Below are 27,098 nucleotides of genomic sequence, written 5' to 3' on the forward strand. Positions count from 1 at the left end.
GGGGAATCTGATTTTATAGATAGAGGATTAGGATAAATACCAGAAGCATTTTTGTTAATCTCTCTAAAAATCTGTACATGATAGCTTTTTAAAATGTTTAAGCATGTGGCATATGAATGGCATTATAAGATAATTGCATTGAGAGATTGTGAGCATTTCTTTGTGATAGTGCACATAATTTTCTAGTTGCTTTGGCAGCAGAAAAATAATACAGCAATCTTGAACTTGTACTGTATTAATGAAACCTTTATTCTGAATCTTACCACAAGATTGTCTAGACCCAACTCTTGCAAAGATTTCTACATTTGCTTAAATTTAAGAAGGTGAGTAGTCCTATTCAATGTCAAGTACAAATATAAGTCTCTGATGAATTGGATATAGAACCACTTCCCAGCAGGGACAGAATTCCTGTCTGTGTATATAGTACAGCTCAATGGCTTCTCAGTCAGAATTGGGGTCTCTAGGTGCTACCACAAAGAAAATACATTCCTCTAATAGGCGGTCAAGCAGATAATTCCACTGAAATATAACACTGCAGCGTGTTTCAAACTCAGCCTTTTTCAGGGAATAAACTATGTCTAACTGAAACTCTTATCAAAACACAAAAAGCAAAACAGAGCGAGACAGTACAGTGTGTTCTATAGCAACCCAGGGATTCCAGTAGCTCTGGTGATAAGTTTTACTCAGATGGCAGTATTACTCTCACTAGTAAATCCACCAGGGACTGTGTACTAAGGCATAAACAAATACTATAGGTGCACAGATCTTGCAGAGCAGATTTGGTTCAATAGAGCCAGAAATGTTCTCTTTTATCAAGCTGCCCAGGCCTTGGCACCTTGTCACCAGAGAATTTCTTTTAATGTCTGTATTCATTGTCCTTGAAGTGTTTGGCCACTGGCTGAGCCACTTTTCCTGTAATGAAAGCTGACTTTTGATGTTCTACTTCTTTCTTCTTATTTCTTTTTTTAAAAGCTTTTATCTACAGGTTGCTTCTTACACTCTACATTCATATGAAATGGCATACATCACATACATTAATACACATTGTTCTCCAATGCCTTAGTCATGGGTAATGTAAAACCTAACTAAAATAGACATTTATTTACACTATATATATTTTTTACAATAGTGAAATTATAGATAAAGGAGCTGGATGCAGTTGTTTATATAATCACATAAAGTAGAACATAAAGACATCAAGTTATAGTGGGGCTACTTTGTGCCAAGCATTGTACAAACATGAAGGAAAACAGTCCTACCCTAATGATCTTGTGGTTATAAGTAGGCAAGACAAACAAATAGTAGGAAAAACATTCTTATCCTAATGTTAGAGATGAGAAGCTAAACCTAAGAATTTAAGGAACTTTTCCAAAGTTGGACGTGAAGCCAGAGACAAAGCTGGGAACTCTACCTAAATCACCCAAGTCATAGCCCATTAATCACAAAATGGAGTTTCTCAGTTTGCATCATCAATATGCAACTTATATTAGTAAGATTAAATCTTGCCCTGATATTTTTTTCTGAATTAGATAAGCAGTAGGCAACCAGTTCACGTTTTGGGTTGGAGTCTGTAAAGACTAACCAGAAGTATGCATCATTAGGTACGTTTCTTTGGTTGTTTTGATACCTGAAAGAAAAGGAATGCCTTCTTCAATAGAAAATTAAGAATGTCAGTCATCTTCACTTGGAAAGTATAAAGGGAGAACTAAACAAAGACCATATCTTTGCAAATGCCTTTTATCTACTTAAATCTATTCATTTGGGTCAGGAATAACCATCTCAATACTATTCTCCCCATCCTCACCCCAACCCCCCAGCAAAGGAAAATCTGAAAAAGAAGAGGAGTTGGTGTGATCAGATTATCATTATTTTTAATTTTGAAAGAAGAAAATTACCCCAATATTTACATTTTCCTCTCAAAATGTTTTTTATTCGTATTTTTACCTCTCATTTTTTATTAGCCATGGACCTGATAAATAATCTGAAAAGTTCATCTTATTCAAATGTGAGGGCAAGATTTCATTCGAAATTTATGATGAATTTTTCTCCTTCTGCTTATTAAGTACTCCTAGATTGGAGGACTGACTTCTCAGTCATCTCTAGGTCATGACCTTAAGGCTCATTCTGGATTTGTGCTAAGGATTTTTGAAGTACTTTTGGAAGTACTAAAGCATGACAGTAACCACGCATACAAGGCACAGTACGGGGTACAAGGTTTCACCACTTCATCGCCATAACGGCACGCTAAAATGGGGGAATACACTGCTACAGCAACATAGCTGCAGATCATGTGTAGACCCACATGATCACTATGTTGCCATACGGCATACGCTACATCTCCATAGGGTGATGTGTAGATGTGCCTGGATACCTGCCGAATACAGTGTTAACCATATCACCGACTTCTGGAGCCATTGGCTCCAGTAACTGATCTATCTTAACCATGCTAGCCCAATGGGTTACCAAGCTCATGTGAACCTTTATACTGGTGGGGTTTTTTCCTTTTCATATTGGAGGATGAAACAGCTGACGGTATCTGGTGCAAGTGCTGGGTCATTCATTCTCTAAGAATGGCTATTCTTCCCTGAAGAGGCATGGTCTCATTTGCTTACGCTGTTCTAAAAGCCATATTACAAGTAAATTGAAGCTTATAGGGGCCTTGCCATAAGTAAGTTATAAAAATGAAACACACAGGAAAGACAGTAATATTTTATTTCTCCTGTTCACTTCCCTGGAAGGAACCAAAGCAGTGCAAATTTAGTTGGTCCAGTTTTTCTGTGCAACAGAATATTCCTTACACTGAAGAATACTTGCTTCTTATCCTACTACCCACCACTGAAAAAGCCTTTACCAGTCTAACATTTTACAAATTCTGCTGCAGAGGGGAAAAATCTACCTCTGCCACAGCCACAGCCCAGCAGCATACTCTCTCTGTGCTATTTGAGTAAATTCAAAATGAAATGATTGCCACTGGAGCTTATTTACCTCCTTTGTGCTTTTCCCTCAAAAGCCACCTGGCTTATGAAACTAACTTGAAGTGAGAAGAGATCTAGGAATTATTGTGTTAATGGCAGAGGACAAAAGATTGTAAAATTAAAGTCCTTCAGAGATGTCTGAAGGATTCACATAGGATTAAAATGTGCATCTTGGTGAATTTAGATCATTCTTGAAAGGCAGTTGTTGAAGCTTTTTCATTAAAAACAAAAAGATTGGCTCTCAGTTCATATAGCTATTATTTTGGCCCTAAGTTTATATTACCAGTAACATTGCAAAAGCATATGTTAATGCAAAATGCTAAGACAATTGTATTAGGCACATCAAACAGCGCAGTCCTGCACTCAAACCAAGGAAATTAATTTTTTCTGGCTTTGCAGAATAGTCAGGGACTTGTTAACATCACTGCTTGACCATATGTCTACTATTCTCAGTCTTGTTGTAAAACAACCTGAGAAAAGAAAACCAGCAAAACAAACCTCACATTGTAGCCTAAAGTTATGGGAAAAGGCACCATGCTGGGATGCAGATTTCCATAAAATAAACAAAAGTGCTTGTGCCAGCTAGCTTGAATATCCTCTCAGTAAGGAATATCCTCTTTCTCCTGTGTAATTATAGTATGTTTTAATTTTACGAACTTTATCTTGGTTCTTACGTTGTGGTTTAAGGTAAACAGAAATGCCCTGCTTACCTTTTGCTTTATTATTTATTATAGTCTTATGCCTGATTCTCCTCTTGTACCTGTCCTTTCCCAAGTAAGCAGCTCAAATTCAGAGACAGAATGATTCAATTATGAGACATTTAAATATGACTCAGGGAATCTCATTTCTATTACTAACTCTTACCGTTTGACTTTGGACAATATAGATATACAACCTCTGTGACTTTCTGGTGGTCAAATAGAGGATGGAAATGCCTGTTCACATGTGGAAAATGTGTTAATAGCAACAGAGTCTCTGTGGGTGCATCTACACATAAAATGTGTGTAATACAATGAACTCTAGGGCACATCACGCCAAAGCATATTGCTCATAGACACCGCATTTACACATGTGCCTGGGACCACAGCACATTGAGCTGGGTCAAAGCAGACCCAGCAGGCAGAGGTTTCAGGGGTCAGCCTGTCAGTCCAGGGCTGCTCCAACCCAGCTCAACATGCTGTGGAGGAGCTGGGTGGGCAAAAGGGTGCTCCAATGTGGGGCTAATCGGCAGGCAGCCCCTGCACTGAAGTACCGCATGCCCCAGCCACCTCCGTCAGCACCTACATGTGCATTGCTGCACACTAAATAGTACTGCCATAGGATAGTACTTGTGCTTACAAATACTAACCTACACCTAAATTAGTTTACTGCAGCCTAACGGGGCCACTCATGTAGACACTGAGACTTTGCTGTTGAGCTAATTAGGCACCTCCACAGTAAACAGCTTGTGTAGATGTGCTCTGTTTAAACCATCCTAAGGTGAAAAATATTCCCTCCTTATAGGATTTCCTTAGGTTACATCAGGCATATATTGGTCACTGTTAGTGAATCATCTATATTTATTTATTAAATTAAAAGCTGTTTATTATTCAAGAAGTGTAAGACAAGACAGCCAGTAAACACATATCATATCCTTTACTCTTCTAGCTACTTCCCTTCTGGAAGCTTCAGCTGGGTTACATAGATGCTTCATAGGTGCTAGGGTAGGAAGGGACCTCAACAAATCATTGAGTCCAAACCCCTGCCCTGGGCAGGAAAGAGTGCTCGGGTCAGATGACCCCAGCCAGGTGTCTGTCCAATCTCCTTTATATACCTCCAAGGAAGGGGACAACACCACCTCCCTTGGAAGCCCATTCCAAGATTTGGCCACCCTCATTGTGAAGAAGATTTTCCTGATGCCTAGCCTAAATCTGTTCTCTGTCAGTTTGTGATCATTGCTCCTTGCTACCCCAAAAGCTGCCCTGGTGAACAGAGCATCCTTGCTGAGCCCCCCCTAATGAATTCGCAGGCAGCCACAAGATCACCTCTCAGCCTTTTCTTGTGGAGGCTGAAGAGGTCCAGGTCCCTCAGTCTCTTCTCAGAGGGCTTGGCCTGTAAACCCTTAACCATATGAGTGGCCCTCCTCTAGACCCTCTCCAAGGTATCCACATCCTTTATTATAGGACAGTGCTCAGAGCTGGACACAGTACTCCAACTGTGGTCTGACCAAGGCTGCATAAAGTGCTGAATCACATATTCTTGCTATCAGTGCAAAGAAGTCATAGTTCAAGAAATTTAATGTGATACCAGAACTATTCTTTCAGTCAGTGAATAAAAATGTCTTTATGGACAAGAATAACAGGCTTTCTAGGTATCCATTTCTCTCTCCACTTCCAGATTATTACTAATGGAGTTCTGACTTCTATACAGGATGATGTGTTCCACATTAACTGATACCACACAGGAAAGAGATCATGGACTCATCATGGAGAGGTCACTAAAAACATTAGGGCAGTGCCCAGAAGGAGTCAAAAAGGTAAACAAAATATTAGGACTAATTAAAAAGGGAATTGTAAACAAAATTTAACATATCATTATGCCCCTTTATGAATATATGGTACATTCACACATTGAATACTGCATGCAGTTTTGGTCCCCCCACCTCAAGATGGACATAGAACAACTAGATAAGATATGGAAAAGGGCAACAAGGATGATCTGGGGCATGAGGAGCTTCTATGCAGAAAGAATAAACAGGCTAGGTCTTTTCAGATTAGAAAAGAGAAGCTTGAGGCGGGGGGGCATGATACCAGTCTACAAAATATTAAGTGATGCATAGAAATTAAATGGGAATTTATTACTTATGATTTATCAAAATACTACAACTAGGAGATATACAGTGAAACTTGTGGAACTCATTAACCCAAGATGTCCTGGACGCTGGTAATTTAATCCAGTTCAAAAAAGAGATTGGACAAATTCTTGGGAAAAGGTCCATCAGCAGGTATTGAACATGGTAGAGAGAAGTACAGCCTCTACATCAAAACTTCGTAAACCTCTGAATGCTGGAATCTGCAATCTGAAAGGAACAGGGATTTTTAACGTGCACTTTTCATCCTCCTCCTCAACATCCACACTGTGACACTGTGCAAGCCAGGATACTAGATAGATCTATCATCTGAACCAGTAAAAGGCATCTTTTATATTCTTATGTTATGTTATCAATTACATTAGCCTATTATGCCAACAGGACTCCTTCCAGAAGCGTATACAGTCCTCCTTCCCTCTACCTTCTTCCTATATTAACCTGCATTTTCCCTAGTCTCCAATTTCTCTGAATCATGCTTCACACTCAATTACTCTGAACCCTTTGAGATCTTGCACACTTCCCTGCCTATCATTTTGCATATTATAATAATCAGTCACCTCAGTCTGACACAATTAAGCTTAATTAGTTGAAACTTTTATTTCTGAACTGCCCCCAGAGAGGTTTTATTTTGGGATGTAAACCTAAAGAAAATGCCAGATTCCCCTCACATGGTGATGGCAATCAAAGAGACATGAAAAAATCCTCACCCTGAAATTTATTAAGATTTACTTTCTGAAAGTTCAGCCACAGAAATCAAATGACAAATAACCATATTTTAAAACTACAGCCCAGTTCTTTTTTTAAATAGTAGCTCCCAATATTTTGCGATTCTCTCTCTCTCTTCCCCCTTCCCCCCCACATTCACAGAGACAGCCATGATTATCTTAGAAAGTTAGAGTACCTAGACCTAAAGAAATGCAATTTCTAGTTAGTGACAAGTCACAAGTTTCAGCAAAGATCACACTGGATTGGAGATGTTGAAATATTGAGTCACAAGCCAATGTATTTCTTGGTTCAGATAGTGACTGTCAATGGAATGAAAAGAATGACCGGACGGAGATGAATTCCTAGTATAACTTGGTGCTTCTGTAAAGACTTGCCTCACCTTTACTGCCCATATACTGTGTCAGGGTTCCTGTAACAGTCTTTTCTTGTGTAATATCATAATATGACATTATAATGCAACTGTCACCACGTCTGAACATGATCTCAATCCTTGGAACTCATCACACTGTTCCCAATTTTCTCTCTTTACCATACCTTCACCACCTCCTATTGTTGACTTCATGCCTGCTCTTACCAAACCCTCATTAACTGAAACAACTTAGAGCTTCCTGAATGTCAAACACACTGCTTTGCTTTCCAATCCCATGCTAGCAGGCATTTCTGCCTTGGTCTCTTCATCAGTAATTTAAAACAGAGGTATCAAACTCACCCCAGACCAGGTCCAGACTATAGGCTCCACCTAGGGCTGAATTTGCTGGGCTAGCTGCAGCTACAATAGCTCCAGGGGCAGCTGTGAGGTGTCCTGGGTAGCATTAAGAAGTCCAGGAGCAGCAGCAGGGGACTGACAGGTGCTGAATAAGCACAGCCCTTGCTTGCCCCCCTGCCACTGCCAGCCCATGTCCACTGGGAGGAGGTGCTCTGAATTCTACAGCAGCTCCTAATAACTTCCTGCAATTTCCAGGTGAACCAGATGGGAGGGCTCCAACAGCAGGATGCAGGCAACAGACTATATACTTGATACCCATTTTAAAACATTGTTTTGTCTATGACATGTCCCATACACAGGTTGGGAAAGCTATTGTTTCTTATCTTGCATGTTGTTACCTGCCACCTGATGAACAATGCTTTTAATTTGAAAGTTTGTCTAACTTTATTCCAACCATACAGTTGGCCCATTAATAGATATGGCCCCCCCAAAATCCTTATCTCTTGCATAATTCCTGGACTATCATGGCTACAACATCACTGTAACACTAACGTATCTTTAGGGTGTGCTGGGCAGGTCTGCACAAGACACTACACCACCCTAACAGTGCACTACAGCGATGTAGCATCAGCAGGCACACTACAGTTACATTGCTGTAGCAACAGGTTCCCTCACTATCACACATTGCTACAATGATGTAGCAGTTAAAATTAACCATGTGCCATTAGCACAGCACAGTACAGGCTGTTAGGGCTCCATCATTTAGTACTTCCAAAAGAAAGTTCTAAATGATGACATAGTAACAACAGCACCTAGTCCAAATAACTAATTCTAGTAAGCTATAATATTGAGAAATATGGGTCTGAAAAGCCTAGAAGCATGATGCTGGGACATAGATTGATGATTTTAAATTGAGCTTGATTGGATGAGTTTGTATTCTTTCAGCACCTCTCTCCCCTAGCATCAAAAACAACAATTATGCTTCTAAACCCATCAGACCTGTCCTTTCAGTCCTCAGCTCCCCTTCTACTCATCACCTTGACATGCAACTTATTAGGCTACTAGCTTGAGCACTTTTCATGTTTGCAAAACTTTAAAACATCATCCCTAGCCTGGTTTAGGCATTCTCTTAATGCTTTGTGGAGCATTCTGTGCTGCTCATGTGTCCTGAATGTTTTACATATGTGTTTCTAATTCTGGCTTTTAAACTCAGCTGTGTTTTATAAGGCTCACCAAGGGAAATTCTCCCCTCCTAGGACTCAGCCAGGTTTTTGCTTCAATTAAGTTAATTGACAGCAACTTTAACTCCCTTCCCAATTATAACTGCAAACATTTTGTAAGAAATATTCAAAGAACATTTAAAGAAAATCCTTCTCCTGATGACAAACTTAAAAGATTTTAAACAGTAGGAGTCTATGAAGTGTAAAAAGAAATCCAATTCTGGAAGAACATTCTTTTCACTGAATGCATGCCATAGTTCACTTAAAAGGTCACCCCCCAACCCTTCTCAGCAACCATCTAATACTCTGACTCACCCACCTATGACCTATCCTCTACAGACTTACCACTTGTGCTGTGATTACCCAATACCACTCTCCACCTGCCACAGTTAACTGATTTTAATGAGCCCTTCAAATTCTTGGTAGCTGCCAGGCTTGAAAAAACCTTTAAATCCCTTCATACCCCACTCCCAACAGCTGTTTGTTTTTCAGCAGTCCCTCTTTGCACTACCTGTGTCCCAACCCACTCCTACGAAGTCAAATATGCTGGGTCCTCAGAGATATATTACTCCTGACTCTGAACATCATGATCATTAGGGTTAGTGGAGCAGGGTGGTATGTGGCAGCAGAGGCATGAATCCCCCAAATTTTGGCAGGGAATATACCCCACCAACTGATTTGTTAATAAGAATTCTGCATCTGGGAACTGGCTTGGCTCTCACAGAAGTCCAAGAGAGAGCTAGCTGCCTGTCCTGCTGGCTCCTCTGGGAGAGGATATGCTTCCCTGAAGCCCACTGGTGGGACTGGATGACATCTTGCAGTTCCAATTAAATATACCTGCAGGCGCATGGGCCATATGTTTGCCACCCAGATTAAGGTTAGTCAACCACACCTTGTGGTTGTATCAGGGTTAACTGTGTAGTTTTACTTATTAATTAGACAGTGGATTTGTACAGAATGGTCAGTGTTGGACTAGATCACCTTTGAAAGTCCCTTTTAGTAGTACACAATCAAATCTCTCAATTTCCAGATTGCATCTTTAAAACAAATGATCATTTTTTGTCCTCTTCTTACATGCAATTTTCTAGACTGGGAACTTGCCTAAAAGCATCTCTTGTGTCACAGTCTCTATCACCACCAGTATTTCAGGAAGGCATCCCACTCTAGTTCATACCCTCCTTATAACATGACATTTCCAAAAGGCATACCTCTGAGATTCTTCCTCTCTGAAGTTGGCCCTTGAGCACTCAATTGCACTATCCACTCCCCAACCTTCTGTAGCTGCCAAATCAGAAGGATCAGGTGGGCCATCAACTCTGGGCTCTTGCAACAAGTCAATTTGTAAAAATATCACTCCTCACCTTTTATGATTACTCCTCATTCAGGCATCCTACTAGAGTGAAATGGTTCTTTGACTGGACAAACTTACAAATATTTAGGTGTTCTCTTCAGAATTTTGGTCCTAATTGTTGCAAGTTATATTTATTCTTGAAAGACCATAAAACCTTGGGGGCAATAATGCACAAGGTTTTGTGCTTGGGCATGTGCCAACTCCCATTCCCCCAGCATTTTCTCCACAAAAGCCCCTGCCGTGGTATCTCATAAAACACATGACTTTGGATTTACCTCCCAATACAAAGGTGCAACAAAAGCTCATATTTACATCTTTGCAAAACATGTATCTGGAAAACCTCATTACCACATCCCTGCATCCTATACAGCACCTCTCTTATTAAATATTTCCTCTGGGACAGCCAAAAGAAGGTACAAAACTCCTCCTGGATCTTGTCTGCTATTCTCTACTGAGGTGGAAAGAACAGTCCCATGTAGAACAGTAATGGCAAGATCAGTACTTGATAATCCTCACCTTCCCTTCAAAGACAGTTTTTGTGAACAGTAAAGTCCCAGTAACTGTCTCACGTACTGATCACTTCCTCCATGCAGTTTGTCCCTCTATCCTTGGGTCAAAATCAGTTCCCAGCACTCATTCCTCTTTGACAATGTTGGAGTTCCAGGAGGCCGGGCAAAATTCTGACCTCGTCCCGCTGACCTGCCAAGAAGCCGGCCTGCCGGCAGGTTGACCCCTATCATGTCTGAGTTTTACCTGTCAGTTAGAGTGCCGATGCCAGCAAAGCAAAAGACCATAATAACTTAGTAAGGACACAGGCCATAAAGACCCCTTAGCACTAGTAGCCTTTATTTCCTTGCTAAAAGCAGTATTGCAGTTGGAGTTTGTTAAAAGTTTGTTCTCCACACTTAAAGAGCTTGTTGTCTACAATGATAAGTATTGCAGGTGCCAATCACAAGGTTGACCTTTTGAACCCACTGAGAGCAGCCAGATGAATAATGTATCTAGGTCAAATGAATAGGTATCTGGGTCACTTGAATATGTATCTAGGTCACTGTGTAAGAATGTAATTGGCGGTCAGTAATTATTCACAATTGGCATGAGGTGATTGGTCATCGCTGACTATAAATAAGAGCAGATGCCACTGCTATTAAGTGGAGAATGCTGAGCATACCAAGGGGATACAGTGAGTGGGTTGGTCACATGTAGACCTCTCCCTGCTAGCTCGTCTTCATTTGGTGTATCTTGTTCACTGGTTTATCTGATTGTTTTGTTAAGGAGCTCTTGGAAGTTTACTGACTGAAAGTGCATTATAATTTTTCCTGTGCATAAGCTGTTGGCCAGTTCTGGGGGTATTGAGTGGGGCAGCTGCACCTAGTGTCTGGGTTAGAAAGCAAGGGCTCGGCTCAGGAACCCCGTGAACCACCAGACTCCTTTAGACCATTCTGTTTTATGCACTGTAACTGAACAAATCAGCTGCCTACGCTGCGACCATTGTTAGCGTAAGTACAATAAACCTTTCATACAACCGATATGCTTCAAGCTGCCTGACTCCTACTTGCTGCTACTCCCCACCTGTCCTGTCATCTATCCCTTCTACACCAAGCCAGTCGTGCCAACCCAGGCTCGCAGGTCAAGGGTACACCAGTTACGAGGTGCAACAACACCCAATGTACTTAAATTCCCCACATCCCCATATACCATACATGTTCTCTTTACTAATTTAATTTAGCTCCTCCCACATTACCATATTCACCTGTAAGCTTGGCACTGTATCTCAACAAATGACATTAATATTGTCCATATATGCCATACACTTGGTTTGGTCCCCATCTCCATCTGGTATAGGCACTCCACTTATCACCCTGTCAGGCTACAGCCTTGAATCCAGGGCCTTGGCCTGCCTGGTGCAGCAGCTCAACCTGGTCTACCCCCTCCCCAACAGAGCATTAAGGCTCTGAACCCCCCATCCAGGCCTTGGCACACACCCACACTCTGTCACTGGAGTGACCAGCCAAGATCAGCTGACCTTTTACCCTATCCCACATAAACCCCTGACCCCTTGGCTTATGCTGCTACTGACTGATGAATCCTCCTGGATACCTGTCCCAGCTACCCCCTTGATCTTCTGCTCTGCCTGACCCTCTGGATACCTGATGTGGCTCTGGCCTGATCTCCAGGATACCTGACCTGGCTAGCCTCCTGACCTCGTGCTCTGCCTGACTCTCTGGATCTCTGATTCAGTTCCCTGGAGTGGAGAGATCTGCCTTCTGATTTCCTGGCTTCTCCTGAGCCTGAGGTTACCTCTAGACCTAGCCGTCCATGGCCCAGCATGACACACCCAGTCACTTCTTATCTTTTCTAACAGTAGTTCTATTACACACAAATAAAAAGGGAGACAAAGGAGACCCTTGGTGCAGTCCAGACTGCACCTCTATTTGTTTTGTCAGGTGACCATTGACCAATACTTGGCTCCTTATATCCAAATACAACATTTAAATCCACCTTATAAGCACGGCAGGGGAAAGGGAAGAGGAAGCCCATCCCTTCCAGAGTGTGGGCATAAATTTATGTGCCACAGGAATCCAGGTTAAATATGGCTACATTCAGTTTTCACTCTCTGCAAAACCAAACCACATCTCTCAACTGCACCAGAGCTTTGTGGATTTGTCTTCTCAGTACCCTACAGATCTGATCCAGCACCACCACCTTCCTGATAACCCTGTCAAAGCACTCTGCTATTTCCTCTGAAAAAAAATCTTACAGCTGAAATTCAAGGGGGGTGATGGATGTCCAATTACTCAAAGGCTTTCTATTATCCTTCCTGAAAACCAAAGTACTCACTCCCCTTTCCCATCACCTCCCTCACCTCCTGCACACTCTACTCTTTCTTCAGCTTGTGACTATTCTCCTCACATATCCTACTCCCAGTGGCATAGTCTCCATGTCTTTTACCTTTGGGAAGTACAGATCCTGACAGAATTCCTCTACCACACCCAAGATGTATCCCTGAAACCTGCTCTCCCTTTCTGTTCTTTGGGGGCCTGACCCCTTTCTCATTTTTTCAGAACAGATGGACCACTCCTTGTTTTCCTCCATCTGCAGAACCTTTGCTTGAAGCATTCTCCTCCTCCCTCATTCCTTAAAACAGTTCTTAAAATAATAGCCAATAAAATAAGAGCATGTTCAAAGATTGACTCTAATACATATCAGCATTTATCTTTTTAATTAAAATGAACATGCTTTATTTCCCCTCCCCTGCCATGATGAAATCAATAATATTTTATCTGACTAGATGACAAATTCTGATGTAAAGTAAACTTGAATATTCACAGCAGGGCTGTAAATCGCTGCCTGGAGTCTGCAGGGGACTCACGAGCGATTACATTGCTGACTTCTAGTCCAAGTACTACTTCCCACAATGCTTCTGCAGCTGCTGCCACTACAGTCCATGAGACTCTCCCCTGTAGTGTCCACTTCTTGCCCCCGACCCTGAGTGCAGAATGGCGAAGTGTGTCCCACAGGGCCCAAGGATCCCATGGCTTGGGGTATCCAGGGCCCCTGCACGATGTGGCACAGCAGAGGGATGCCAGCACAGCATGGCACAGTTCAGCAGGGGGCTACATGGCATGTGGCAAGCAGCAGGGGCTGTGGCCTACACAAATATGGTCTGCATGGCATGCAATCCTGGCCACTCAGAAGTTGGACAGCCCTTATTTGGATTTGGAAACTCAGGGTGCCCACACATGAGCAGCAAGGCTGTAATTACAGCACTGGAATTACAGCACATCAGAGCAGACTCGATTATTCGAGATTGCTGGAGTGTGGTAATTATCATACTCCAGCATCTTGTATCAGCATCCCTGCACTGAAAAATGGTGGCAGGGGTGCTTTAACTAAAGCTCGTTTGATGAACTTTAGTTAAAATTCCCTCACCACCATTTTTCAGCACAGGGACACCAATACACAAGACGCTCCAGGCACTTTAATTAGAGTGACTCTCAGAGCCACTCTAATTAAAGCACCCCCTCTCCACTTGCAGAGCACATGTATAAACACCCTCAATTTTTAAATTTCTGGCCTTAATCTGCAGAGTCTTGGGCTGTTTTAATATCAATCATGATATCAGAAGAAGAAAGGACAATTGGGTTTTCATATCTCTGGCTAATGCTTTTAGAGGAGTCTAGAAATCCTTCATATATTTGTTCTACTTGAATCTCAAAATGTGTCAAAAATCATTATCTCAAAGACCCTAATTTCCATTTTTGTTCCATTAGGATTAGAAACTTTTATGATTGTTGTCTTGTTTTAACATCTGCTACTAAATGCTGTAAATCTTTTTAAATAATCCAGGAAAGAACAATAAGTCTCCTGCTTTCAGAATTTCAAAGTGACAATACTCTCAGCTGGCACTGAATTCTGGGTTAATCCTGTGAAAAGTTTACAGCCCTGAACTTTTATTGAATTTACAGGAAACTGGTTATGTTCAGCATTTAACAGGAGGCACTTGAAGGGCGCATCTACACGTGCAATCAATGCAGCTGAATAAATTCTGGTACTGTTTATGCTGGAGTTTATTGCTCCCAAGTGCTGTACTTGCACATGTGCCCATGACTGCTCATTGAGCCGGGGCATAGCAGCCCCGGCTGCCAGAGGGTCCAAGGTGTCAGCCGGTCCAGGCCAGTGCTGCTCCGACTCGACTCAGCCTGCTGCAGAGAGGCTGGCTGGAGCACAAGGTTGCTTCAATGAAGGGCAAGCAGGGCTACCCTCATGCCCCAGCCAGCCCCATCAGTATCTACATGTGCATTGTACTGGAGTGAATAACTCTGCCATAGGACAGTACTTGTGTCTGTACTTGTGACAATACTACCCTATGGCTGAGTTAATTAGTTTATTCCATCTTAATAGCACCACATGTGTAGGTGACAATTTACTGTGGAGTTAATTAGCCAACTCCGCAGTGAACATCCTGTGTAGATGCACCCAGTATCTCTCAGAGTCAGATTCTTGTTTAGAAAAAGAAAAGTTAATTACTGGAGCTTCAGCCAGAGAAACATAATCACCCAAGAGTCAATGTTATAGTTAGAATCTCTTCAAGGGATTGGACAACTTTGAATATACAGTAATGTCTGATTTTTCCTTCTTATCCCACAATAAACTACATGTAATCAGCTAGTGTACCTCATTCAAAATGAATTGGACTGAGTACATTAATGCTGAAACTGGAAAGGTCTTGGAATACTATTTAAGGCTGCTTTCAATTCAATTCTGAATGCACACAGTTCATAACCAGCTAAATTAATTTTCTATTTAATGTTTAATTTTCAGTAAAATACTTTCCCTGGGTGGCAAAAATAGCATAAAGTCACAATAGGAGTCTGATCAATATATCAAAGTAATACCTCAATGATCGCATCTCAATGAGGAAAAGTCTCAAACTGAGCAGTTCTCATAAAAGCCTCTTTAAATACCTCAGAGACCAAGAACAAAATCCTGACAATAGCACTTTTTTGAGAGACACGCTGAAGTTCAAACCAGGTAGTTTTTACCACCAGTTGCTAACTTTTCTTTAGATGTGTGGGTGTTTCTAAAATACCATTACATTTTTCCTAGAAATCAATGCCTTGCTTTGGACTCTTTCCAATTCTTCTGCCCTACAGCAATCCCTAATAGAGAATAAATATAGAATAATTACAGCAAGTTCTATGCTCTGTGATACACTTGTGTAGAAGATACCAGCTAATAAATACCATTTGATTACTGCAAAAACTCAATCTCAAAAATTTTCTTAATAAATCCTTCCGGGTTTTGTTCAGAAGAGTCTTTGTGCCAAGGGATAGTGTCCAAGAGATGCATACAAACATGCATTTGTGCCTGGATTCCAATTGCACTTGTTCACTCAGCAACCTTGAAAGGGTATAGGGGACTGGGATGAATCAGTGAAGAGAGAGTTTTTGGCCAAAAGCAGGAGAAACAATCAATAAACTGAGCTATTTTGAAGAGGTGGGAATGATGGTGGAGAAGGATGTGTGCAGAGCATCCCCTGGAGTCAGCTGATGCTGACCCTTGCCATATGGGAACAGTATGCCTTTTGTAACTCTTACTGGGAGAGGCATAACAAGGAAATTCTGTGCCCTGAGCACTGGTTATGCACAGGGCAGTGGCAACAGCTGGAGTGCTGGAGGTGGCAGCCGGTATTTCTGCACTCCCTCATGCCTCCCCCTTCTCCCCCTCCCAAGTCAGTGCCTAGAGCTGCTGTCCCAGTTGCCCTCCTTTAGTTATGCTACTGGTGACTGGTGCCAGGAAATAAACAGGTCAAATCCTAGCAGTTCACATATTATGTCCTGATAGCCTCTCCCTTACGGTGCCAAGCTAATTAGGATACCAGTTGCTAGCACTGCATGGAAGGGGGTTGAGTTCTTACCTCTGCTACTGGCTCCATGTATGACCTTGATTGAGGCATTTGATCTCTGTGCTGGTTTGTACAATGAGGATAATAGTATTTCCTGATTCCAGCATTAAATGTTATAATGTGTTCAGATATTATGGTAATGGAGCTACTTGTGAGCACAAAAGTAGTTTAAACATTCATAAAATTATTCCAATTTGAACATTATTTTTTATGGTGAGCTAACTCAGAGCTGTTCAACTTCAGTGTCACAGGGATGCACACAATGTGAGTATGCAGTTCCCAGTTGCAGGCTGCCCAAGCCATACACTATGGTGATGGACCCTCAAGATCTCCACCCTCTGCCACATAGGATGTACTAGTAGCACATGGATTCCCCTGCCCTGGGCCCTCCCATCCTGTGTGGCAGGAAGAGAGGCAGTTGCAGGGGTCTACAGGCCACCATTTCAATACCTCGGAGTTAACTATTTAAGAATAAGACAAGACATTCAGAATATATGGTATCAGACATGAACAGTGCATCCTACAGCAAAGTAACTACTTGGGTGGGTGAAGGGAATGCAGTAGATAGAGTGGATCTAGATATAGGCCTCATTCAGAGTAGTGTGTGCAGTTTGGGGTTCCACATTTTAAAAAGGACATGGTGAAGTTGGAGGTTTAGAGTCAGATGACAAAAATGATAAAGGGCTTGGAAGACAAGTCATATAAGGAGAGGTAGAAGCAAATCATAAAATCATAAAAAATGAGGGTTGTAAGGAACCTTCAGAGGCCATCTGGTTCAACCCCTGGCTCAAAGCAGAACCATCCTCAGCTACATCATCACAACCAAGGCTTTCTCTACCTGGGTCTTAAAAACCTCCAAGGATGGAGATTCCACAACCTCTCCGGTTAGCCTGTCCCAGCATTTTATTACCCTGCTTGTGAAAAAGTTTTTTTTCTAATATCTAACCTAAACTTCCCTTGCTGCAACATGAGACCTTTGCTCCTTCTCCCTTCAACTTCCACCACTGAGAACAGTCATGCTCCATCCTCGTTGTAACTGCACTTCAGGTAGCTGAAGGCTGCTATTAAATCCACCCTGCAGACTAAATAAGCCCAGTTCCCTCAGCCTCTCCTCAGAAGTCATGTGCTCCAGCCCTCTAACCATATTCATTGGCCTCCACTGGACTCTCTCCAATTTGTCTACATCCTTTCTTGTAGCAGGGGGCCCAGAACTGGTCACAGTACTCCAGATGTGGCTTCACCAGTGCCAAATAGAGGGGAAAAGACATTTCCCTTGATCTGCTAGCAAGACTCCTGCTAATGTAACACAGTATGCAAAGAAGGCTAATGGCAACAAGGGCACACTGTTGGCTTATATTCAGCTTACTGTCCAATGTAACCCCAAGGTGCTTTTCTACAGACCTGCTACTTAGCCAGTCAGTCCTCAGCCTGTACCGGTGCATGGGATTGTTCCATCTTAATTGCAAAACTGCACTTCTCCTTATTGAAACCTGTGAGATTTCTTTTGGTCCAATTCTCCAATTTGTCTAGGTCTCCCTGAATCCTAACCATACCCTCCAACATATCTACAGGTCCCCGCAGCTTGGTGTCATCTGCAAACTTGCTGAGGGTGCTCTCCATCCCATCTTTCAGGTCATTGAGGAAAATACTGAACAGAACCAAACTGTGGGGCACTCTAATTGATACTGGCTGCCAACTAGACATTGAGATATTGATCACTACGCTTTGAGCCAGAGAATCCAGCCAGTTTTCTATAAACTTTACAGTCCAGTCATCCAATTCATATTTCCTTAGCTTGCTTAAAAGCATCCTGTGGTAGACATTATCAAAAGCCTTCTTAAAGTCAAGGTACGTCGCATCTAGTGCTCTCCCCACATCCACAGAGCTAGTCATCTCATCATAGAAGGCAATTAGGTTGGTCAGGCATGATTTGCCCTTGGCAAATCCAGGATGCTTCTCCTCCAAGAGCTTAGAAATGGATTCCTTGAGGACCTGCTGATGATTTTTCCAAGGGCTGAGGTGAAGCTATCCTGCGTGTAGTTTCCCAGATCCTCCTTCTTCCCTTTCTTAAAGATGGGCATTTACCCTTTTCTAGTCATTCAGGACCTCTCCCAATTGCCATGAGTTTTCAAAGATAATGGCCAGCAGCTCTGCAATTACATTGGCCAGTTCGCCCAACAATCTTGGGTGCATGACATCTGGCCCCATTGGCTTGTACACATCCAGCTTTTCTAAATAGTCCCTAACCCATTCTTTCACCACTGTTGGATACTCACCTCCTCCCCAAACTGTGCTGCCAAGTGCAGTAGTCTCAGAGCTGACCTTGCTTGTGAAAACTGAGGTAAAAAAAAACACTGAGTACTTCAGCCTTTTCCATGTCATCTTTCACTAGGTTGCCTTCCCCATTCAGTAAAGGACTCACATTTTCCCTGATCTTCCTCTTGCTCTTGAAATACATGTAGAAACTTTTCTTGTTACCCTTTATGTCCCTTGCTAGGTGCAACTCCAGTTGTGCTTTGGCCTTCCTGATTTCAGCCCTGCATGCCCAAGCAATACTCTTATACTCCCCCCTAGTTGTTTGTCCAAATTTTCATTTCTTGTAAAATTCCATTTTCTGTTTTAGCTCATTGAAGAGTTCCATGCTAAGCCAATCTGGTCTTGTGCCATACTTACTAGTCTCCCTGAGTGCTGCAAAGTTTTGTTCCTGTGACCTCAGTAAGATTTCTTTAACATATAACCAGGTCTCCTGGACTCCTTTCCCCTGCAGACTGGCCTCCTAGGGGATCCCACCCATCAGTTTCCTGATGGAGTCACAGTCAGCTTTCCTGAAGTCCAGGTCCTTACTCTACTGCTCTTCTCTTCCTTTTTCTCAGGATCCAGAACTCTACCACCTTGTGGCTGCTGTTGCCCAAGTTGCCATCTGCTTCTATATTCTCCACCAATTCTTCCCTAATTGTGAACTTCAGGTCAAGAAGAGCCTGGCTTCTACTTGACTTCTCCAACACTTGCACCAGGAAGTTGTCCCCAACAATCTCAAAAAACTTCCTAGATTGCTTGTGTGTTTCTGTATTGCCCTCCCAGCAAACGCCAGGGTGCTCTAATTCTTCAGTGAGAACCAGGCGGTACGATTGGGAAACTTCTGCTAGCTGCTTGGAGAAACAGGAATGCTCAGCTGCCAGAAAAGACACTTAAGAGGGGACATGATACCAGTCTTCAAATATCTCAAGGACTACCATCAAGAATAAGAAAGCCATTGTTTCTTTTTTGCTGCAGAGAGTAGAATGCATACCAGTGGTTTGAGGTTGCAGCTAAATAGGTTTATATTGGTATCAGGAAAATCTTGTTCACTGTTAGAATGGTGAGGTAAGGCCACAGGTTGCCTAGGGAATTTGTAGAATCCCCATCGCTGAAGGTGTTCAAGAAGAGATTGGACAAGCATTGGTCAGAGTTGATCTAGGAGTAACTATGCTTATGCACTACTGTGGGTACTCCCCAAGCTTTGTCAGTTGCCATATTGGGCTGGGAAATAACATTTTGCCCCTCCTGTTACTACACGTATTGGGTGGAGGGAGTTTCACTTTCCCTAAAAGCACTGAGTATTTGTTGGCTGCAGCTAAGGCCTGTAATTTTGACCTGGCAGTTCTTGGCTAGAGCATCTTGCCCCTCTACTCAGAGTCAGACCAATGACCATCTTTGGGGCCAGGAAGAAATTTTAGCCCCTCGTCAAATTCATGCACAGTGTGCATGGTTTGGCCTTCCTCTCCAGTGGGGGCCATGGCCCTTTTCCAACATTTGCAGCAGCAACACATTGGCCATTGTGTCCCTCTGATTTACCTGTAGAAAGTTAGGGTGTCATGTCCTGTGGATTTATCAGGGTTGACTGTAGTTTTGCTAAAAGACCACACAATGGATTTATACAGGATAGTTTGGATAGGGATGATCCTGCCTCATGCAGTGGACTGGAATATATGACCTCTGAAGGTCCCTTCTGCCAGAACCCTATTTTCTATGATTGTCAGATTTTTCAATATTATAATTGTTACTAGAACTAATAATTTAGACAGTGCTTTAAAGATATGCTAGTGTTATAGTGATTGGTCCAGGAATTATTTCATAGACATTAGGGCTAGAAGGGACCTGGGAAGATCATCAAGTCCAGCCCCCTGCCCCAGGGGCAGGAAGTTCAGCAGGGGTCATAGGATTCCAGCAAGATAAACATGCAAATGTATCTTGAAGGCATTCAAAGTAGGTGCTTGAACCACCTCCAGCAGCAGTCTATTACAAGCCTTGGGGGCTCGGACAGTAAAAATGTTCTTCCTTATGTCTAGCCTGAAACAGTCACGGGGGAGTTTGTGACCGTTCAGCCTTATCATCCCTTGGGGCACTCTGGTGAACAGACATTCCCCCAGATCCTGGTGAGCACCCCTGATAAACTTGTAGGTGGCCACTGGATCACCCCTGAGCCTGCACTTTTCCAGGCTGAAGAGCCCCATAGCTTTCAGCCTCTCATCATAAGGTCTGTTTTCCTGACCTCTGATCATGCGTGTGGCTCTCCTCTGCACTCTCTCAAGCTTCTCCACATCTTTTTTGAATTATGGAGCCCAAAACTGGACACAGTACTCCAGCTGCGGCCTCACCAAGGCCGAGTACAAGGGGAGAATGACGTCCTGGGATTTGCTTGAGAAGCACCCGTGGATGCAAGCCAGCATTTTGCTTGCTTTACTAGCTGCAGAATCACATTGATAGCTCATGTTCATCTTGTTGTCAATCATGACGCCCAAGTCCCTTTTGTCTGTAGTGCTAACCAGCGTAGCACTGCTGAGCCTATAAGTATGCTGCAGGTTTTTCCTCCCAAGGTGGAGGGAGACCTTGAATTTTTCAGTGTTAAACACCATCAGGTTCTCATCTGCCCATTTTCTGAGCCTGTCAAGGTCTGCCTGTCCTCAGGTGTGGATGCTTTACCCAGAGTTTGGTGTTGTCAACAAACTTGGCCTGTCCACTCCTGACACCAATGTCTACATCACTGATGAAGATGTTAAATAGTATAGGCCCTAGGACAGAGCCTTGAGGTACCCCACTGGTCACCAGGCACCATGATGATTGACTTCCATCAACCACCACCCTCTGGGTCCTACTGTGGAGCCAATTCCCCAGCCAGCAGATTGTGGTGAGGCCGAGGCCGCAGTTTGCCAGTTTTGCCAAGAGGTGATCATGGCATAGCAGATCGAAGGCTTTTTTGAAGTCAAGACATATGACATCAATCTCCTCCCCCTTATCCAGGTGATCGGTCACCTGGTCATAAAAGGAAAGGAGATTGGTCAAGCAAGACCTACCCGCAACAAACTCATGCTGGCTATCCCTCAGGATGTTGCTGTCAGCCAGTCTGTTAAGACCTTACCCAGGATAGAGGTCAGGCTGATGGGCCTGTAGTTTGCCAGATGCACTTTCCTCCCTTTCTTGAACATAGGCACCACATTGGCCTTCTTCCAATCTTTGGGCACTACACCAGAGCACCACGAATTCTCAAAGATCCGTGCCAGGGGCTGGGCTATGATGCTTGCCAGCTCCTTAAGTACCCTTGGGTGTAAACTGTCAGGGCCAGCTGAGTTGAAGGTATCCAGCTTCTCAAGGTGCTCCTTCATAAGGTTAGCTTTGATGGAAGGTAGGGAATCTCCCTCACCCGGGCCTCCCTGTCCTGTAGTGGGCAGAGGTGTCCCATGGGATTGGTGGAAAACTGATGCAAAGTACCCATTTAGCAAGTTTGCTTTTTCCTGGGTGTTGGCTGTCAGTTGTCTGGTTTAGCAGGGGTCCAATGTTGCCCTTGCTTTTCCTCTGGCTCCCCACATACCTAAAATAGGACTTTTTATTGTCCTTGATATTTGTAGCTAGCTGGAGTTCCATCACAGCCTTGGCTTTCCTGGTTTGCTCTCTCCAGGTCCAGACCAGTGCAGAATATTCCTCCTTGGTGGTGGATCCAGCCCTCCATCTTTTGTCTTTCGTTTAAGATGCAGGAGGTCCACTAGTTCCCTGGAGAGCCAAGGAGGCTGCTGTGTCCTTTTGCTGCCTTTCCTCTGAGACAGAATAGACTTAGCTTGCGCATCCAGGATTGCTCCCTTTAGGAGCAACCACTCATCCTGGACTCCCCTCCCCTTTGGGTTGTGGCCCTTGAGGACGTCACTGACAAGCCTCCTTAGCTTGTTGAAGTCAGCTTTCCTGAAGTCAAGGACTTCTGTATTACTGACTGACTTGCCAGCTTTATGTCAGATAGTGAAGGTGATCAGCTTGTGGTCACTGTCATCCAGCTTCCCTTCGATCATTAGTTCACTGATTAGGTCATCCCCAGTTGCCAGTATGAGGTTGAGCAGTGCTTTACCTCTTGTTGGCCCGTAGACTTCCTGAATCAGATAGAGCTCGTCCACGCATGAGAGAAAGCTTTGCAACTGCTCGGATTGCCATATGTAAGAGGCAAGGATTTTTGGGGGGTGATATTGTTTGCTGGACTAACTGCATAGTTGGAATAAAGTTAGACATGTTTTCTGTTGCAAGAATAGCCTTCATGTAACAAAAAGCAGAACAGGAAATTTCCCAACCTGTGTAGAAGCTACACCGTACGCCAAAAAATAAAAAAATTTAAAACAGGGGTTTCCTCTCCCATCTGACCCATTGAGGTACTGGAAGTTGGAGGGTGGGACAAGGTGAGGTGGAGCTTGCCAAAGAATTCAGAGTCCCTGGCCTTTATGGAAAAAATATTTAAAATATAGTATGGTACTATACTATAGTATAGTATAGCAATTTTTTTAAGACATAGGGAAAATTATGTTTGTAGATTTTCTTTGTACATTGACTGTGTAGTTTTAAACAAAAAGCCCATTTTAGCATCCCTTAAAAACAAAACAATTTTTTCAAAGCTTTATGAAAGCTCTCAATTTTCATTATACGTTTGCCCTCTCTCCCTCTAACCAGAGATATATCAATCCATTAAACCAGTGGTTGTCAACCAGGGTTATGTGTACCCCTAGGGATACTTAAAAGGATTGTAGGCAGTATCCAAAATGGATGTGGCCAGTAAATGTCCTGTGCATGCACACAGTTGCAGCTCAGCATGCAGGTGGCAAGGAGCACAGCCCAGCCCTGTGGAGAGAAGCTGGGTCTGGCTGGCAAGTCTGTGGTGGGGGAGGGGGTTTGAGGGGGGCAGATTGAGGCTCCAATGGTAGAGGAGGGAGTGAGGCTGGGACTGGGGCAGAGACAGGGGTTGCCCAGCTGGGGTGGGACGTGGGAGTGAGCCACATGCAGGGGGTGGCTCCCACCACTGTAGGCACACCAGGAGGGCATGTGTGGGGTTTGTGCCCCCAGATCTGTGTGCAGGGAAAAGGCATGCTAGAGCTGGGGCCTGGGGCCAGGGCTGCATCAGATTCTTCCTAGCAGAGGCTGGGCTGTGCTGCACATGGGGTGGGTAGCAGTGGAGGTGCTGGGAGGGAGGCTGGGGAGGCTATGGCAAATTCTGGAGTGGCTGAAGGCCCCCCGTAGCCACTGCCATCCACCCTGAATGCAGCTTAGCCTAGACCCCACCAGAAAGAGCCTGGCACAGCCCTAGCCTGCCCCATGGACAGATCCAGGGGCACACCCCCTCCATGCCCTCCCGGGGTGCATGCAACAGCCCCACCCATGCCCTCCAGATGAGGACATGCTCCCTCCTCCCCACATGCCCTCCGGATGAGCCATGGCTTCATCCCACAATCTGCCCAGCTGTGCAGTTTCTGCCCCATCCCATGCCCCACTCCCTCCCTCCCTTCAGGGGCTTACAGGAGCAGGGCTATGGGAGGGGGCGGGGCTGCAGCCACTTCAAAATTCACTGTAGCCCACCCAGGCCCCTTCCCAGCACCACCACCAGCCCTGAGTGCAGCCTGGTGCAGCTCCCACTGGAAAGAGCTGGGTGCCACCCCAGCTGCAGGCTGCCCTGCCCCATGCACAGATCCGCCCCCTGTCGCATACCCTCCTGGGGTGCATGCAGTGGTGGAAGCCACCTCCCATTTCTGTGCCCCTGGGATGAGACGCTTATGGCTTTGTCCTGCACCCTGCCCTAGATGTGCAGTGCCTGCCCCAGGCCCACTCCCTTCCTCACTGTGGAGGCCTCAATCTGCCCTCCCCCCCTTAAAAACAGGGAAAAAATATAAAGGAGTACAGGAGCTGAAACTGAGTCAGAACAGGTACATCTATTTTAAAAGGTTGAACCCCCTGTATTAAACCATCCAGGCTTAATCTTCAGTCAGATGCTTTTATTTAAATAGTAATGTCATTGTGCACAATATGTAACCTACATTAGCATTCATAGGCATTATCCATGCAAATGTAAATTGCACAGATGTGAAAATATATCACATTGTTCCTACTTTTTCCTTTAAAATATATAAGTCTAGAAGGAATGGAACTAGAAATGTCTACTCATTGGTCAAGGCTGCTACATATCATGGTATAAATGCTAGAGGGGCATATTGGGGATGTAATAAATTCATTAATAGCGCTCTGGGTTTTGAGAGAGTATAAAACAGGAGAGAACCGAGCATGGAGCCAGGGTGTTTAGAGGAGGGATCAAAGTAAAATTTTATTAACTTAATAATACAATTACTAAAATGTGCTTGTAGAAAGTTGAGGAACTGGCCTATGTGCAAAAGGCATTCACTTTCTTTAGAAAGGTAAACAAAAAGAATTTCCAATGCAGACCTATAGGAAGAAACCCAATATTTGAGTTTATAGTTCTGCAGCAATCATTGCCTGCAAAAACATGCTATGCAAAATATTATTTCTCCAAGAATAAGATTGCTTTATTCTATGCCTCAGAACCATCAGCTATTCTAAACATAGCACATATTTCATTATGCACAGGAATAATATTATCTTTTCATTGGGTGCTTATGTCTTAAAAATCAAAGTCTGAATTAGTATATATTTTGACTTTGGTTCATAAATTGTTTCACCATGCATCACAATCATCAACTGTTCTAAATATAGCAAGTATATATTTTATTATGCAATGGAAAAACATCTGAGCTGGGTGCTTACACCTTAAACTCAAAATCTGCATTTTAAAGTTAGAAGCATGACAGCTGCAGAAGCTCTAGGAATTCTTAGACTCATATCCTTGATGCTGAAGCTTTGCACTAAATACTAGTACTGACAAGATTTGTGTTTGCTCTCTATCTGGAAAGTTGTCAGCTCATTCAACCACCTTCCTGTAGTAGCAGTGGCAGACTGCCGCAAAGCTCTTTTAAAATCAGTATAGAGTCCTGGGGTGAAAATGTGGTGGAGCAAAAAAATGCTATTTGAGTGTGTAGTTGGAAATTTTTTAAAAGACCCAGCTGAACAGCTGAAGTTAATTGCACACAAGTTGCTTCAAGAGAAGCAACTCAGTTCAAATTTTGCAAGAAAAAACCTTAATGAATCAAAATTTAATTCTTTATTCATTGGCAAAAAAAGAAAACAATAGTGGGTAAGGTTCAAATCATGTAAAGCATCCCCCTTCAATTAAATGCCTGGGAGTTTTGAAGAACAGCAGTTCCCTTAGATCCAAATCTGAAAAATAACACTCATCATGTGTATTGAAGTGGGACGTAGGAGTACCAGCCAGAAAGAGATGGTCCTTCCCACAAAACATTACAAGTGAAGTAGGGTATGAAGACAAGCAACAGCAGGTACATTCCATCAGAAGATGGGGGAGCACATGTACCATAGGCCATGGTCTCAGTACACCAGTTACATCACTGTTTTCAAGTTTCTTGTAGCATCACAACAGAACAGACTTTTAAAGAAGGAGCGGAAGGAAGACATTGAGGATTTGCAAATGCTTATAGAAATTTCCCTCATATGACAAAGATGGTGTAGTGGAAAAAACAAAGTTTGAAAATTTAAGAAAAGCTGGCATTGTTTATCAATCAGAGGAGGGAGTTAACACTGTGATATCATTTAAAAAGAGAGAGATACCAGGGATTAAGGCAATGGAGGGGCTCACTAATGAAGACAAATAGTTTGTTGTGGAGAAAGGAGATATGACAGATACAGCAATAGCATCATGAAGTGACAAAGAAGTATTCTGAATGCATATAGAGAGAGGGAAATGCATTTGTTAAAGACGGGAGAGGATGTTGCAGAATTCTCCAGTTCTTGTAACTCGAACAATTACAGCAATGGGTCTTTAAGATTTTAAACAGACTTCTGGAGCTCTTGAAATGACCTTTCCACTCCTAAAATATGGGGATTGACCCAATTTAACAAGTTACCACAAGGGACTCAAACTCGGCTAACGTGAAGGGGTCAGAAAGCCGTTTTCTGATTCTGTGTTTTTAGAAAGCTAATTGCATTCACAGGTATAGTTCTCCACACTGGTGTCTTGTCCCTATTGCAATGTGTCACAAAGTCTATTGTTAAATTTAATCTCATTACAAACCTTTAGGACCCCAGGATACCTTCCACATCCATGCACAAAAACTGCTTTATGCACGGATATACTGGCATTAAATAGAGCACTACAGTTATTTGGCCTATACTCCCCTAGACTACCAAGATCAGGTGGCAGAGCAAAGATAGTCATGCAGTCTTCCTTGTCTTGAAAAAATATGAAAAAGAATCTGTACCTCCTTGATTACTTATACCAAGATACAAATCCTAACTCCTTCCAGTATCAATGCTATTCTCATGTGGAGAAACAGAAATGCCACAAGAATGTGGCCCTAATTAAAGGTTGTAGTTCAACTCCTTCAACCTGAAGATAATGGGAATGTACTAAAAGCAAGTGAACATCTGGAACAGCAGTTCCCAACCTTGGGTCCTGACCCAAATGAGGGTCATGGGGGCAATGACGGTGGCGCT

This window comes from Crocodylus siamensis, chromosome 4 (assembly GCF_052110815.1).
Source record: "Crocodylus siamensis isolate JL-2025a chromosome 4, ASM5211081v1, whole genome shotgun sequence".
Lineage (NCBI taxonomy): Eukaryota > Metazoa > Chordata > Crocodylia > Crocodylidae > Crocodylus > Crocodylus siamensis.